The sequence below is a fragment of the Penaeus monodon genome, chromosome 11 (assembly GCF_015228065.2).
Source record: "Penaeus monodon isolate SGIC_2016 chromosome 11, NSTDA_Pmon_1, whole genome shotgun sequence".
Classification (NCBI taxonomy): Eukaryota; Metazoa; Arthropoda; class Malacostraca; order Decapoda; family Penaeidae; genus Penaeus; species Penaeus monodon.
In genome coordinates this window covers 9,918,640-9,937,083 of record NC_051396.1, presented here as the reverse complement: position 1 = coordinate 9,937,083, position 18,444 = coordinate 9,918,640, and the positions used below count along the sequence as shown (strand labels likewise).

At 33.1% G+C, this 18,444-nt stretch overlaps 1 pseudogene; it reads left to right on the top strand.

The window, feature by feature from the left end:
- Window positions 1–10,631: 10,631 nt before the first annotated feature.
- On the top strand, window positions 10,632–16,492 carry LOC119578444 (annotated as a pseudogene).
- The last annotated feature ends 1,952 nt before the right edge of the window (window positions 16,493–18,444 follow it).

Here is an 18,444-nt window from a genome sequence, read left to right as displayed (position 1 = left end):
AAAACCCCGGGGGGAAGGCCCCCCAAAAAACCAAAATGGGCAACCCTAAAGACCGTACGTGGAAAATCATTCCTTATTCGTGACCTCCCCTTTCTGCGAAGGAAAAAAACCTCTACATAGAAATGGTCAAAAAAAATAATGGCTAGAATCAAAGGTCATATCATTATGGAAGTACTGTGGCGAAATGAATTAATGGGATAAGTGAACAAAGGGGGATGAAGAAGGGGGAAGAAAAGAGGGGGGAAAAGAAATACACAAATTGTTGGCACGTCTGGGTCCCTGGGTGGGGGTGATCTACCTGGGTCTCATCTCCGTCCCTAACCCCCCCCCCCCCCACAAACAACGAGCGGGATTGGGGGGGGTCAGACAAGAAAAAAAAGATGTAAGGAAAACCCCACCCGACTAGCTAATTGGGCAATGAAATCTTTTACTGAATATTTCAAAATTTAGATTGGAAAAAATTTTGGATGCAATTATTACTGGTTACTACAATACTTTAAATGCATATTTGGGTACAGAAATAACAAAAGTAAATATAAAAAAAATCGGATTAGGAAGTTTTAAACGCAAAATATTGGCAAAGTACTCAATTTTTCCCACACTACCTGAGCATCTGAGTGAGCGCACCCCCATTTGGCCCTCTGACATGCATTGTATTCTGTGGGTGGTGCATTATGAAGTTTTTTGTAACGTCCCTGCGTGTATGGTATCTTTGTTTGTGTTATTTTCCTGTGCGCGCGAATATGCTATGCATACCACACACGCACTCACTGTGTGTTGTGTGTGTGTGTGTGTGCGCTGCGTGCGTGCGTGCGTGCGTCCCGTGCGTCATCGGGCCCTTACTAACACTCTTCATTCTGAAAACCCTTTATCGAACAACAATCTTTTTAGCCTTCTGAATTATATATTCGACAGACAGCTTAACGTGGCAAAGCCTCGAGACGGTAACCGCTGTCACTATTAAAAAGGGCTTGAAAAAAATAAAAATCAAGTTGCTGGATGAGACAAAAAAACGTGGCGGTACGATTGTGTTGTGTAAGATATGAAAATAAACAGGTGGCTTTTTTTAAGACCAATATAATAATAGTCGAGTACCTCCCCCCGCCTCGTTTTAATACCTAAAAACAAAAAAATAAAGGGGCTAAAGAAAAAAAAAGAACATTTCGCAACAACTCTTCGCTGGAATGAGATAGATCTTTTAAAATAGAAAGACATTTCTAGGAGGAAAGGAACCACGAAAAACCCAGACCCAAAGTAAAAACCGACAGTCACCGCTCCTAAACCCGGGTTTCCCGTTTTCCACACCTTCCTATCGCAAAGGGCTCTGTAAGTACTGAACGGACCTTGCCCGTGCTGGGAAAAGGGCTGGCCGTTGTTATTGTTATTTGGTTAAAGCTTTTAGAAAAATCACAATAAAAAAAGATCCTTTCGATTAAAAAAAGACTATATTTCAGCAAATAAATGTTAATTCGATTCAACAGTAACATGATGAAATGATACTTCGCCGCTGCTTTAAAGTAACATAAAAATATGGAGCAAATTTCAGTTTAAAAAAAAAACAGAAACTACTAATCATCGTCTGGGGTTTCTCTATCTACAGATAAAAATTTTTCTTTATCAGCAGATTTAAAACCCTGGGGACTTGTAAAGAGTCATCAAGCAAACATGAAAAAAGCTAGAACTTTTAAAATTTCAGACGTTACGCAATTCTTTTCCCCGCACTTTAAAACATAGTGAAACATTGCAATAGGAAGATTTTGATAAAGAAATGAAGATGTCACCACCACACACATGTACATTCTCTCTCTCTCTCTATATTTTTTCTTATATATAAAATATATATATATATATAAAGTAATAATATATAATATATAAAAAATATATTTATATATAATATATAATTTTATATTATATTATATATATATATATATATATATTTTTATATAAATATTTTATATATATTAAACCCCAAAAAGTTTTTTATTTTAATATATTATATGCAAAATATATAAAATATATATATTTTAAAATTATATTATAATATATATAATATATTTATATATATTTTGTGTTGTGTGTTTTTTTATCATTTTTATATATATTATAATATATATTATAAAAATATAATAATTTATATATATATAATATATTTATATATATATAATATTTTATATATGTATATATAATATATATATATATTATAAAATATTATAATATATATATTTTTAATAAATATATATCGCGTGTGTTATAAATGGAAAACATAGTACAGCAGTATTCGGTAGCAGATTTCCCAAATACCTCCAATACTTTAGGAAAATCATCCCCTCCTTTGCGTCCTTGAACAGCAAGGTTTCTGAGGTAAATACTGATTGCTACAGACAGAGCTCGGGGCAAAAAATCATCTAAGCATTCACTTTCTTGGGAGAATCCGGTCTGCCTCCGCATTCCGTTCCTTTTATCCGCTGCCCCTTCTGGGAGGGCCGCGGCTCCTAGGGCCTGGTCGGCACGTCCGGCAAGGGGGCAACGCTGCCCCGCCCGATACCCTGACTCTCGCCACGTAACTGTTGGCTGCACATATTTTGACACAGGGGCTGGTCGCCGAGTCGGTTCTTGGGCAACCCCCTGCTGACCCAAGCGTGGCCTGGATATAAAAAGCACGATTTTTCGATACTAAAGACGGAATCACGGTGCATTTCCTACAGGTTTTTTATACCCAAGTACTATGGAAATATCTCCCTTTCTATTAAACGACTACCACACCTAAACACACACAAAACTAAAGTGTTGGCAAAAAAAAAACTATACTCATGCATGAAAAAAAATAAACATTCATTTTACATAAAAATATTGATATATACACCAGTATTACATATTTTCACACACACCACACCAAAAAACCCCCAAAACAACCCCATTTTAAATTTTATAAAAATTATATGAATATTTTTAATTTAAAATAAACTAAAAAGCATATAGTAATGGCTAAAAAATTTGTTTAAAAAAACAACAAAAAATAATACAAATCATAAACAAAAAACTTTAATAAAATATAAAATATTGTATATAAAATTATATATATATATAAAAGGGGGGTTTTGTTTTTTTTTTTTTGGGGTTTTTAATATATATATTATATATATAATATATTATAATATTATATTTTAATTTTTTGTTTTATATATTAACTTAATATATATATACTTATATATTATATATATAAAATTATAAAATATTATATACTTATAAAGATATATACTATATATATATATATATAATATATATAATATAGATATAGATATTAATAAAATACTACATACATGATTACACACCCGGGTAAAACCGGGGTTCGGTCCGGTCAGGAGGGTGTCATTTTATCGATTCAATGCGGCTTTACATTATCCCATCCTTCATAATAAAACCCACACACCCCACACACACACACAAACACACCCAAAACCCACCCCAACACAAATATTATACATATTGACAAACATACAAACATAAAAGTGCTGCATATACAAAATTATATATCATATTTTAACACACCACAGATTTAATTTTATATTATATATTATTATATATATTATAATATTATATATTTTTATATGCACAGTTTAGGTATTAAAAGATTATGTGTTTTTCATAAGACTTGAGAAAGAAAACCCTCTGAGGCGGAATACACTCAGATGGAGCAGCGTTGGGATAAGGGAAAAACTTGGGTGGCCTGGTCACATGTGAACCGTAGTTTAGGGGGTGGGAAGGGGCAAAAACGGGGGCGGGGGGGAGGCGACTTGATATCGCTGCTTTGGGGAGCGGGGTTTTTGCATTAAAAAAAGAAAAATAATGATAACAACAGAAAACGCAGGTAACAGTAGTGATAGGAGATAAAACTGCAAATTTTTTGAAATGATTGTAAATTTAAAAATGCCTAATAATAATTATGATAATGACGATACTGATAAAAAACCAAAAACAATGGTATTTATGCTAAATTTTCTCTCCAAGTTACTAGTTTCCCCCCTATGATCACCCATTCTATGGAAAAAGCTCTCCTGGCCAACGGGGGAATAAACGTGGGTTTTTTCTACCTTGTGAAGGGCAAAGGGAAAAGACGTTTATTGTCCGCTCGTGGACGTGTTGGGCGAGAACTTCCCCGTGCGTATTACCAGTTTCCATTTCTGGAAATTTCAGTTGATCCAATGTCAAGTTTTGGGGATATTTTCTTCTTACATGAATTTTCTCCAAACCCGTTGGATCTTTTTTTCTTAAATGATGCTATTTGATTCATACGTTTTATAAAGCCATCTAGTTTTTTTAAGATGATGCTTAGCTGTCCTACAAACACAAACCGTTTTATTATTCCAAAAGGGTTGTATTTTTTTTTTACTTTTCCCTTTGTATCTTAGACATAATAAACGTGAAGTTTTTCATTTTGACGACCGCGCGCGCACGCACGACGCATACATCATAAACATCCACACATACATACACCCTACAATTTTCACACACACACAAAAATAAAAACACCACCATAACATAAATACCCCCAAACCCATTCACCCCCAACCCAAAAATTTACAAAAGAAAAAAAACTAATTTAACCCTCGACCCCCAACCCAAAGGGGAACCTAAAAAGAAAAAAAAATCGAAAACCTTTACCTCCTCTTTTTACATTATACCCACCCCCCCTTTAATCATGTTCCATCTTTCCTGTTTGTGACCCGTTAACCCCCACCTGTTCCTAGCCCCAAACCCGAGTTCCCATGGAATCCGCTGGACTAATTTTTTGGGTGGTAGGTTGGTTTTCGCCCAGGGTTTTTGTTGGAGGGATTTCTGGTTCAAAGCAATTCGGCAAAAAGGAAAGGTTGGGGAATCTTGGGATTAAATTTTCAGAATTAGGTTAATTTACTCTAAAGGGTTGTTTGCTGGGGGGGGCGGAATGGGTTCTTTTTTTGAAAGTGTTGGGGAAGTTTTTTCATTAAATCTTTTTATTGGTTTTCCCGATCATTTTTCTTAAATCACCCTTACCATGTTCTATATACAATGAAGTACTACGTTCCCTCCTTTTTTTCGTCATTTTCTGGGGGGGCACGGAACCTCTTTCCCCTTTCCGGTGTTGAAAAGGATTTTTTTTGAAAAAAAATTTTTATTATTTTGGCTGAACTTTTACTTTTCGTCCCTTTAAAAGGCCACTCTCAAAGAAATAAAAAAGTGTAACTAAATTTTATCTAACGTGGGCATTCAAACCTTTGTACGTCTGCATGCTTTTTTGGTACGTCCATTTTTCCCCTTGCGGGTAAATGAAAATTCAGAGAAATCCATCTCACCTCGTCATCGAGTTAGAAAAACGATAAGGATGTTATCAATAAACCCTTTTTGAGAGATAAAATCATTATCATTTACCGGAAGCAAAAGACGGGTGTAAGAAAATGGTCGTTAGGGTTAAATGTTCTGCTCAAAATTTCGTCGTTCATAGAGTTATTAATAAAGAATGATTAGAAAAGCTCTTGGTAGTCTATACTTGCCATACACTTTGAAACAAAACATATTGTAGTTTGAAAAATCCTTTTTGGATACTTTTACACATTTTAGTATGTATATCCTTGAACAAATCCCGGGGATCCCCAATACCCTTTTATCGTTTAGGCTTAACCATCCATTTTCACATTAAATAGCCCAATGCGTGACTGCCGTTTAAATGTTAAGAAAATTAGACCATTTGTTGTAAAAAATTTCCCTGTTGCAAAAAATGAATTTTCATAATTTTTTTAGATTTTCCACAAAAAGGTGTCATTAAACAGTACAAGGGGGCAAATATAATTGTTTTTATTTGCCCTTGTTTTGTCCTCGCCGTTTTTTCATGTCACGCGTGATTGGCCACACGGGGCTCTGACGTCAACTCCATGATGGCGGGGAGGAACGCACGTCTCGTCCCTCCGAGATTTATTCTTGTCATAGAAATGGGGCTACTATTCGGGTCCTGGCGGGGCAAATTCCCCTTTCAAGAAGCCAACCGCAATCAGCAGAGAAAAAAAGTGATTTTAAAGGGGGTTTTTTTGTGTGTTTCCGATTTTTACCCGCTTGGGCCCCACATTAGGCATTGGGGAGGAGGATTTGCTGCGGCGAGATTTCTAAAGATTTTTCCTTTAACCCGCTCGACTCCTGGCCCTCGGGATCACCGCACTGGGCACCAAAACGCGAGAATGGCGAAGAAAAAGACGTCGTAGAAGCAAAAAAAAGCGAAAACCCGCGCAAGTGGGGGGCCGTGAGACCCGCTATGGCTCGCATTTCCTGCTTTCCTCGAACCGGGGGAAATTCGGCCCCTCGCTGACGTGCCCGGATTTATTTTCCAGTTTCCCCCGTCTTTTCCTTTAAACCTTGGAATTAACCGTGAAGTGGCCGAAAGAGTAGAAAAGAAAAGAAAAAGGGGGTGAAAAGAGGAACACTTTCTGTCGGGGATTTTGTCAGCTAACGTAGTTCCCCGGAGGCTTAACGTAGGCCTTTTGTCCGTGCTATGGGGCGTTTTGGCGAGGAAGCCTTCCCAGGGGTGTTTTTAATTTTTAAATGTTTTCTGTGCTTATGTTACCGTAATTTTGTGAAGTAAAATTGATAATCCGACCCCTGAAATTGTTGGTCTTGATTAAAAATTTAACCTGACCTTTCTGAAGGGCAGTAAGGAGCTACGTTTGATGTGTTGCTGTTTGTGTTGAAAATAGTTATGTTTTCATCAAATGATGATATGAAAATCCTGCCATCAAGTTTTAAAATAACTTCAGGCCTGTAAAAAACAGAGCTCATTTATTTTTCCTGGCTATTTTCTGGGGGTCATGTTAAGCTGTGTTTTGAAAATGTGTTTATGCTAAAAAAAAAAAAAAAGAAAAAAAAACAAGTAAATTTGTGTGTGTGGGTGGTCTGTTATTTTTTAGTGTTTTTCGGGGATGAGGGGCGTGGTTTGGAATTTACTTTTAAAACAAGTAATCCTAGTTTTTACAGGCATGGTAAAAAAAATTTTCAAAATTTTCCATCCTCAAAAGAATTTAAATTCCCCATTCTCATCACACACTATCCAAAGATTTCCATGGACCTAAAAAACTAAAAAGGGGGTTTCCCCCCGTTGGGTACTGATTCTTTTTTTTCCCCAAACCCCTATATACTTAAACCTCGTACTTGTGAGTGATTTTATGCAAATTTGCACATGAGCAATGTATTATATCTTTTAAAAAATTGCTCTTTGGGTTTTAAATTAAACAAGACTATTTAAAAACTTGCTCTCCAAAACCATATTGATTTTAGTGTCGCAAAGGAGCCTTTTATTTTATAACCTTCAACTTGCTTTGGTGTAAAAGTTGAATTCTAATAAAGAATGGTAGCATTAGATTAGATTAAAAAATTAAAGGTAAAAATTTTACTTAGGAGAGAATTTTCAGATAATCAAAAAAATATTTGGGGAAAACGCAGGGAACCCCCAGGGAACAAATTTCCCTATTTTTTTAAATTTGTTTTTCCCCTCGCCAATGTATGTTCTTTTGCTGTCCTTTGAAATGATAAACCCAAACCCCCTTCGGGGTTACGGGAAAAACCCTCACTAGTGGAAGTGGGTGCCAGGGGCAATCCCCCCCCTTTGGGTTTTTTAGCAAGGGTCTTGGGTCACATGGCATTTTTTTGTGGATTCCCAGGTGCCCCCAAAAGGTTGTAGGTTGTTAGGATGATACTTAGTTTTAAAGGTACAGCACTTAGTAAACCTACCCAGCATTTAAATGGGTTCTTTTTTGACCTTGAATTTTTTTGGTAAACAAGTTTGGCCCCAGAATTTTGACATAGCGGGGACTGCATTGCTAGTGGGTAGGGTCCCTTTTTGGGAGACTGCATATTTGCATTTTTTAAATAGACGTTATTCAGTGTCCCAAAGTCAAAGCCTTTTGAGAAAATTAAGGTCCCAGAGGGGAGTTTGGTACATTTTTTAGGTAACTCTCTACAGTATGGAATCACTAACCAGAGACACTCCCTAATTCCACTCCCAAAAAATTTTTTCCCACAATCTAATTTGGGCCATGATTTAAAGCAATTTTTTGGGGCACCCCCCTCCCGCCCCCCTCAAAAAAGCCCTTCACCTTGTACATATGGCCTCCGGTTTCATACCCGGAGTGACCTAGGTTCGAGTCCTGGTCAGGGGGGTTTTTTTTTTTATCGATATAAATGGGGCATTATATTATTCCTCTTTAAATATCGGGACTAAAACCCGGGGAGCACAGGGGAAATTTTTAAGGCTATAAAAAGGCACTTTTCGTCTTTTGCCATTATTCCGGGCCCAACATTCGTATTTGGAAAATTTTTTTCCTTTGTATTGAAGAAAAAAATTTTTTGTCCTTTTACAAAATATCCTCTTCATTTCCCCTAGTTTGGGTTTGTGCCCATAAAAAAAAAATTTAACCTTTTTTTAAAAGGGTTTTACAGGCCCCTTTGTCCTTGGGGGTTTTGTTGGGGGTTTTAACCAAGTATTGTTTCATTACACTAAAAAGCTTCAAAAGGATATTTGTCAAAAAAAATGGATATTGAATAGAGAATTCATGGCTGTAAATTGCTAAAACAGGAAAACCCATTATTTTTGGGTATGTTTGAAGTTGACAGAATTTTATGCCTCCTACCTCCCCAAGACTCGCCTCTTTTTATTTTTTTCCCCACGGACACAGAATACACAATAAAAGGTAGCACCCTTTTTGATTTTTTTTTTAATTTTTTAAAAAAATCCATAGTGGCTCCAAAAGCCCCAAAGGCCCCGGGAAGTCATCTAGTAGGTTTGGCCTAAATTCACTTTTTCAGGAAGAAAAGAAATTTTTGGTTTTCTTTACATATGGATTTATTCACTTGAGAGAAAGGCCCCCCAAATTCCTTCAAAAATTTGTTTTCCCCTTTTTTTTTTAATTTTCTGTAACTTTGGGCAAGCCCCTTTTTCCCTCCCGGGGGGGGAGGGGTGATAAGGGGGCGGCCCCCCCAAACCCCCACATATATAGGGCCCTTCCCCTTGGGGTATGAAATAGAAAGAAAAAAGCGGAAATTTTATTTGATGGTACATTTCATGCTGCGTTTTACTTTTTTCCCCTGACTCTTCAACTTTTTCATTACACAAAAATATCATATTCAGTTTACCCTAGCATAGGGGTCGGTACTGTAAAGATTAACATTTTTTTTTTTATTTTTGGGGTTTAAAAAGAAATTTCCCCCCCCCCCTCCCTCCTCTTCCTCTGCAAGGGTTTGGGGGGGGTTGACGGGCCCAAGATCGGCTAACCAAGAAATTGTTCCCCTTTGGGAAACTAAAAAGGGTTCTAGGAACTATCACTTCAAAAAAGTATAAAAATCAAGCATATTTTGCTGTTTTTTTAAACCCAGCTTCCAGTTTTAACCTGCCCCAAAATTGCCTTCTGGCCCTTTGTCCCAAATTTTCTTCTAATTTTTTTAAATACTTGTCTGATGTATTGAATTTTGGGCCCCAAATTTTTTGCATTTTTTCATTCTTTGATATTTCACCCTTAAAAATTTTGTCAAAATTTTTCCCACACCTTACTGTTCTATTATTACACATTTATTTCTGCTCTTAAAAAGTTTAAAGAATTAATCTTTACCTACTTTTTTATATATTTTCATTTTTAAAATTTTATTTTTTTATTAGGAATCTTTGACTGGAAAAACAGTTTGGGCTAAGGGTTACTAGGGTGCCTTTTCCCCCCCTTTTTGCTTTTCTTGTAATTATTTTTTATTATTATTATTATTATTATATTTTATTATATTTTTATAATTTATATTTTAAAAATATTTTATTATATAATATTTATTATATAATATTATATTAATTATAAAAATTTTATTAAAATAATTTATTTATTAATATATATATTACATTATTTTATATTTCATTATTATATTTTATTAATTAATTTAATTGTTATTTATATATTATTTTATATTTTAATTTTTTTTTCTATTATTATATTTTTTATTATTAAATTTTTTAAATATTTTATATTATTATTTATTTTTTATATTATTATTATTTTTATTTTATTTTATTTTATTAAATCATTAAATATTTATTATTATTATATTATATTTTTTATTATTTAGGCTTTGGGATTTTCAGATTTATGGGAATTTTTTGTGAGTCAAACCGGGTTAATTTTCTCCCTTCTTTAAATGGTGATTTTTCTGGGGATGAATTTGTTAAAGAAAAGCTTAGTTTTTAAAAATTTTGGGGGGAAAAAAGTTCTCCAAACCCGTTTTTTTAAATTTTTAGATAACCTTTTTTTTCTTTTATTTAGGTATAGTTTGTTTCCCACACCCCTGTGGGAAAAATTTTAAATAACAAAATGACTGAAAAAAACCCCCTTTTTTCTAGTATTCCCTTACAAGTTGAAAATAAATTTGTGAACATGTAATACTTGGTATAATTTTATGGGAAAAGTAATGGCACCATAATAATAATAAAAAAAAAACAACAATAATAACATAACAAACTGGGGAACCCAAAATGTCAATGAAGTAAACAGATTGAAAAAAAGGGATGCTGCACAAAGAAAACAGCAATCATTGGGTTTTGGGGTGAACCCCCTGGTTTAGGAAGGTTTTTGGTTCATATGGAAAGTTTGTGGATTTCATTGAATGGCTGGAGTAATACAGAAATTTTAGAGGGTTGTGGTCACTTTGTAAACATTACCAATACTTTTTTTCATTTGAAATGGAAAATTAATTCACACAATTACAGGATTGCTAATTGAAAGAAGAATGAAAAATTGCAAGATTGGATGGCTCACTAAAAATTCCTAATTTAATGTTTTGATCTTCATACTTTCAGTGAGGAGTAATTCCAATACTAGTAGGAAGCTGTGAAAGGAGTACAAAAATCTGTTATTTGGAACAGAAAACTGATGCATGCTTGTTATTTTGGGTCCAATTGAAAACCTCCTCTCTGTCCGCGGGCCCAAGCCTAAACGCAAGGAGCCCAAGCAGCCAAAAAGCCGCCACCTCCCAAACCGCAAAAGCAAGCAAAGACCCTGAAGAAGGCTGCTGTGACTCGTATGCCCATCAAGAATTGATAACCACTCTCAAAGGACACACTGGCAGCATTACTGGGAAGCTTCTCATCTGATGGCAAACACTTCATAACTGCGCAGACGGTAAGCTGAAGGTTTGGGTTTGTTTACTCTAAGATTGGGGAGGGGGATCAGTGTTTTTAGTGAGTGATGAATTTGAGGGAAGGGAATTTTCCATGAATGTTTTCTGTTTGGGTCTATTTAAATGTGGTATGTTTGTGCGTCTCGTAATATGTACAAGTATAATTGATGTTACATTTATAAAAAATCATTGCTTTTGTTTCATAATCCATTAATAAAATGGTGATTTGCTTTTTTTGCCAAAATTGTATGCATTTCAATAATGGGAAAAATGTTATTTATAATGATCAAATGATGAAAGGGAGTGCAAATGATTGCTGCATAAGGGGGCAACATTGGCAAAGGAATGAAACTGGTTTTGAGGGACCCTTTTAATCTTGCATGATACTCAAACAATAAATCTCTACTTACTTTCTTCTCTACCTTTCCTTTGCATTTATTATTGATGAAAAAATTAGAAATATACAACTTACCCTCTGGGAAACCATGCTCAATCTTTTAGACTCCAAAAGACTTTTATAGGTCATTCTCTGAGTATCTGAAAATTTTAAGCACAGACTTGATCATTACTCTTATTACATTCAAATGATACACTAATCTTGCATGATGGGATAACTGCCAGTGGCATCAATGAAGGTGATGGTCTCGGAAAGAAAAACTTGATTTAAATTTTTATTGTTTTTGACTTGCAATAATGGTTCCAAATTGGAGAGTTTGGCCATGTAAGAAAGATGATCTGCAAATGTAACCATTTATCCAAGGTATAAATAAATAGGTCGGCTCACTTCAGCCTTCTGCTCTGCTCGGGTGTGGGAAGGGGGAAGGGGTTATACTGAAGATTTAAGACACTATATAGCTAAAAAATGAGTGAGAAATGGGACTCCCAAAGGGAGATTTTTTTAATCTGTTAAGATTGATAAACAAATGGTTACTGCCCCTATCTTTTACATGCAAGTTTGAGAATTCAAGTAAGAAAAAGCATTGCTTATGTATCTTTAAGGCACTCCAAAGATAGATTTTAAATATTTTGTTTTGGGCCTAGGAACTGAGAATTAAGATTGGGGCCCGTATTAGATGTTACTGTTAAGGAGGATTAAGCAAAAATGCCTGCAGTGCCTGTGGCCAACCTTCAAGAGTTGACCACTTTTTGGGAGTCAGAATAAGCTGACTTTACTTGTTTAGACCTGTTTTACCATAAAAATGCCTTAAAGGAAAAGATAGTCATTATGACAACCCAGTATTTTTTCTCATTTTTTATTAAGAAAAAAAAAAAAAAAAAAAAAAAAAAAAAAAAATAATAATTTTATATTTTATATATATAAATATATATATATTTTATAATTAATTATATATTAAAAAAAATATATATATAAAAATAAATTTAAAAAAAATTTTTAATTTAAAAAAATTTTTAAAAATTTTAAAAATTTTAAAAATTAAAAATTTAAAAAATTTTTTAAAATTTTTTAAAAATTTTTTAAACAAAATTATAATATTTTAAAAAAAAATTTTTAAAAAAAAATTTTAAAAAAAACAAATTTTTTTTTTTTTAAAAATAATTTTAAAATTTTAAATTTTAAAAAAAATTTATTTAAAATATTTAAAATAAGTTAATAAAAATTGTAATTAAAAAATTTTATATTTTTTTGAAAATTTTTTTATTAATTTTTAATTTTGTAATAAATTTTTTAATTTTTAAATTTAATATAATCCATATATATATATATATTATCATATATATATATAATATATATATATAAATATTTATATCTTATAAAAATATATAATATATTATAAATTATAATATTATATATATATATTATATATTAAATATATTAAATTTATAGGGTTTGTGTAAGATATATAATAATCTATGACTAAAATTTATAATTATTATATTTATATATATAATTAAGCTATTATATATTCATATATAATTAAATATATTTATATTATTAGTATAATTGATGATTTATTGAAATTTTATAAATGTTTATATATATGGATATATTATAGATATTAGATATATATAATAGGTAATATATATTGTTATATAATAGTTATATTATAGGTATATATATATTGTGAGATATTTATATTATTAAGTTATATATATATAAGGAGTATATTATATATGGGTTTATATAATATATGTAGAATATAATTAATTCATAGATATATACTTATACTATTGTGTATAATATCTAATTGTGAATATATAGGGTATTATATTATTTTATATATATAATATATTTATTATATAGTTTTTAATATTAGTATATTATATATTATATTTGTATAATTTTATATATTGTTATTTATATTATATGTTTAAAATTTTATTATAGGTATATATATTTTGTTATTAAAATTATGTTTTATATAATATATTTTTTATATTTTTATATTATAAAAAAAGGAAACTTCTTATTTTGTTTTTATGTTAATGCAGAACCTTGTTGCTTGTAGAATGTAGAGAAGTGAAAATTACTTTTATTCAAACCTGGCAATTTCCTTTTAGACAATAGGCATTTTGTGTAATCACATCAAAATCTTGTGTGGGAGTATTTAAATTTTTTTTTTAAAATTTAATATTTCGGCTTTAAAAAGATTGTTGGTTTTTTTAAAAGGAAAAGTCGGGAAAAGTTATTAAAATTTTTTTTTTGATTTGTGTCTTTTTTCTATATTAAATGTTTAAAACATTGTTATAGGACTTTCCTAGCTAAAGATAATAAAAACTCTTGACAAAAATTTGATAATGTCCTCCTATTTTTTTGGGTTTACGACCCTTTTTAAAAGCTGTACTTATTCAGTGCTTTAAATTAAATTTTTTTTTCCCCGATCATTTGCTGAATCTCTTCGTTGATCCCTTACGGGGAAAAGTTTTTGAGTAATGAGGGTTTTCATGATTATGGTGGCTGTTGTATGAGAGATTGAGGACGGGGTAAATAGATGGTAGGGCAACCCTCTTTGTTAAAATCGGGTTTTCCATTCCCAAAGGCAATTTTTGCATATTGGGGAGGGAGTGACTCTTGGTATTTAATCTTCCGGATTGCAGCAGTGTTCTCTTTCTGGGACTCTTGCTTTTTCCCAAAAAACACCTAGACTTACAAATTTGACTGCATAGATCCTAGGTCTTTAGGACTTCCCCACGTGTCCCAAAAGCAGACGAGTTGGGTGCAGATTCAGGTACTGAGGGGAATTTTCTTGTGTGGTTCTTGATAGGAAAATCCTGTTTGGGCCCTTTAATTTTGTTAGGGGTGTTTGCTTTAAAAATTTTTTTTTTGATTTGATTTAGAAAAATTTACTCCCCTATACCCCTTTAATTTTTAAAATTTTAAACTTAAGTTTTTTTTCCCCTTTTTAGTGTTTGGAGTAAGGGGGAAATTTAAAAAACACCATTTTTAAAATTTTTCTCCTTTGTTTCCCCTAGTAACTTTCACCTAAATTTTTTTTTGCCTATTTGAGATGTTTATTTTTGAACATGCAATGTGCACATGTATACATACATTTTTTCGTCTTTTTATTATTTTGGGGTAGTATCCTCTTAATTTGAACTTGACAGGGTCGTACAGTCACTCTGTTTAAATTTTTTTTTCTACTTTATACATATAATGTAGATTAAAATTTGTTTAAAATTTTTTGTTTTATATTTTTTTGTTTGTTTGTGACAACATTAAGCAGAGTTCACTGTTTTTCCCAGGGGGGAGTGGCAGACCTTGATCCCGGTGGCGAAGTGGGAAGGCAAGCTTAATGGAACCTATTTCTCTTAGAAGATTCTCTGGATCTTCCGTATTCAGAGGCAGCAGCAGTCGGAAGAAGTGGACACCTGTCTGTTTAGCAGCAGTCAATGGCAAACACAATCTCCTCTGATACAAAGGGGGTTATAAAGGGTTGCAATCCTTCAAAACCCCGGCGCCACGTAAGACAAAAAAAGGGGAAAAAATGAACAATTGGTCACAGCTGCCGAAACACATCAAAAAAGGTATTATCAGGCCCCAAAACTCTTTTTTGATAGCCTTGAAAAAACAGAAGAAAGCTGTATAATTTACTTGTTCCAAGTGTTTTTCTTGGGGAACGGTTTTTAAAAGGTTATCCATATGCAAAAAAGGGGTTTTACTTTTCAAGCCTAAGGGCTCACAATTGCTGGAGTTCTAAATGGCTGTGAACTCCTAAAGTTGATTTAATGAAACAAAACGTGAAGATCTCCCAAAAACCCCGGATGTGAAAGTATTCAGATTACCTGAACCAAAAAATTTAAGTTGACACTACGGGTGATAACCATGAATCCTCTCAGGGTCAGTTCTGACAGCAAAGATAGTGAGGTTGATATAGAAGGTAATTATGGAAATGAAATAAATTCAAATTTTAGTGAATTTAGGAACAGTACAGGAAGCATGGGTTTAAAATTTTTATTCAAAACATGCTACTTACAAAGGAACTTCAACAAATTACAACAAATAGAAAAATGTAAAAGATGTAGGAAACATTTTTAGTGTTAGTGAAAAAGGAAGTGATGTGTGTGAATATCATCCAAAAAATGGTGTTAAGAAGAGATGGAAGATTACACTATCAGTGCTGTAAAAAGAATGAAAGGTGTAGCAGGATGTACCCAGACTTCTTATCATGTATTCATCACTTCAGATCTGGCTGAATGGTCCTTAGAAGGATTTGTAAATACAAAAGATGGGTCTCCAAGATATTTGGGCTTGACTGTGAAATGATCTTTACAAGCAAAGGATTTGAATTAGCAAGATTAACATTGGTTTGTGTGTCAGGAAGGTTGTGTTAGATCTCTATGTCAAGCCCATAGGTGAAGTATTTGATTACAACCACAAATTTTCAGGAATCACAGCTGAACACATAGAAAGGGCTATATCATTTACAGAAGCTAGAGAGAGATTGTTGAGAGTGGTTCCATCATCTTCAATCATTATAGGACTAGCCTAGAGGGTGACTTGGCTGCCCTAAAATTTAATCCACCGTAATGTTATTGACACTGCCTTGCTCTTCAGCCCCCACCCACTCCCCAAACCCTTTAATGGTCCATTGATGCACAAGCAGTCTCTGAAATCACTGCCAAAAGACATCTTGGACGAGACATTCAGAAAAGGGGGGAAATCATGGACAAAGATAGCCTTGAGGATGCTACTGCTGCCTTAGATTTGGTATTGAATAAAATCAAGGAATCTCTCTTTTTCAGGTCTAAGGTTGCTCCTTACCACTTGCACTTCAGAATATGTGATATGATCAATGCATTTCTGCAGACTTCTTAATCTGAATGTTTGAGGTGATCATATTGCATATTGTGCCTTAATCATAGGAGTTCTCTAGTTTGTTTGCTTGCGCATTAAAATGCTGTTGTTGCTCAAACTTGTCCCTTTTTCTGGTCCTAGTGGGCTTAAATGCTTTCACTTTTTTAAAAAGGGGCTTTACTCAATAACTGGTTAAAGGCCCCGCTTGATATCAGGGATCTATTTTTTTATTGTGGATTTTACAGTTTTCAATGGGTTTTTCCTTGGGAATTTGTATTTTAATTTATCTTATTGTAACCAAAGCCCAAAAAGTAGGGACTACTTAAATGGAAAAGGAAAATTTTTGGTGTATGGATTGACTAAATATTTCTGTTTAGTCAAAACTTTTATGGGAGCTTTTTTTACAAGGGGTTTTTAGATCAATGCAAGTGGTTTTGAATTTTCTTTCATAGTGATAGATTGCTACAGTTTTTGAGGGGGGGAATCCAGGGGAAACCCGCCCGGGGTGTAATACCTTATACTAAGCATTCCATAGGGGGAAATTTGGGAAAACTCAAGGACACCATTACTCCCCAAATATTGTTTTTTGCTTGTTTAATAGGATTTTTTTATTTATTTTTTTAAAATTACCTGTACTGTACTGTCTGTATTGTTTTTTTCTAGCTTGCTTTTACCCCCATTTTTTTAACGCAAAATGAATTAACAATTTTAAAAATTTATTTCTAAATTTAAAACTATATGGGGAAAATGTCTTTTTATAAATTTTGTTTAGGATCTTGTCTCCTAGAATATTTCTCTTTTTTAAACCCCATAAATTTTTTTTTCAAATTTTCCAAATTTGTTCAAATTTTTTCCACTCAGTGCTATTGACTTTTTCCCTTTAAATTTTAGAATTGTTTTTTTTAATCTATTTTTACTCCTTACTCCCTTTTAAATTTTTTTAGCCCTTCGAAGAAAAGTACAATTATTTTAGTGATTGCTCTGTCATTGGGCTGCGATAAATCAGTGCTCATTTCGTAAAAAAACCTTTTTTTTTTTTTTTTTTTTTTTTTTTTCTTTCCTTTATCTCTATCTACTTATTTCTACCCTTTAACACTTGCCTTTTTTTAGCTGTCATCCATTTCGTTTGATCTTGAGTCTTTTTTGGAAATTTAAAGTTTTTTTCTAGGCAATTTGAATGTAATCAAGCACCCTTTTAAAGTCTGCAAAAATTTGCATTTCAAAATAAAAATAATGCATCAGATTTTTTATAATCCTTATAATTTGGCATATTTTCTGTCTGGACTAAAAAGATCAGAAAAGGAAATTTGGGTTTAGCTTATGAGGTAAGCAATTTAAACGTCTACATACTTTTTTCTTTATTGAAATAAGTGAATAGTGGGGGGGGGGGGAAAAAGAAGAAAATAGCCCGGTTATAAAATTCTAGTTCCATAAATGGTGGAATATTTTTTCCATTATTAAACCGTGATTTATTTAAAACCCTAGATTTGGCAAAATTGAGTATTAGATATCAAACCAACCAGTGAGGGGTGGTTAAAGTTGGCAGATAATTTCCATGACACTTGAGATTGGGAAGTTTTGGAGGGACGAGATTACAGTCCCAGTTCATACGAAGTATTAAAACTCCGCTGGAAGATTTTTTTAAAAAAGGTTTTTTTTTTCTTGTGTTCCTTTCGAAATGTAGATTTTTAAGCATAAGCGGATCCCTTTTTTTTCATGCACCCAAAGACCCTTTTCCTAAGGATGATAAGGAATCTGGCCAAATCCCCTTTACTTAAAAAAATCATTGTTTTGTATCATTTCCCGTACTAGGTTTCTGTGTACCGGAAAACCTTTGGCAAACCGTCACAAGTGGGGGGGGGGGGGGGTCTCTGGCAAGCCGTCAAAATGATTCGCAAGTGTGAAGCGGCAAAACCATTTCACTTTGCCCGTAAAGGGCCCAAAACCATTGGGACGGGATGACAAAGGGGGGGCATGCAAATGAAATCCCAACCAACCAAAAAACACGGTAAAACCTAACA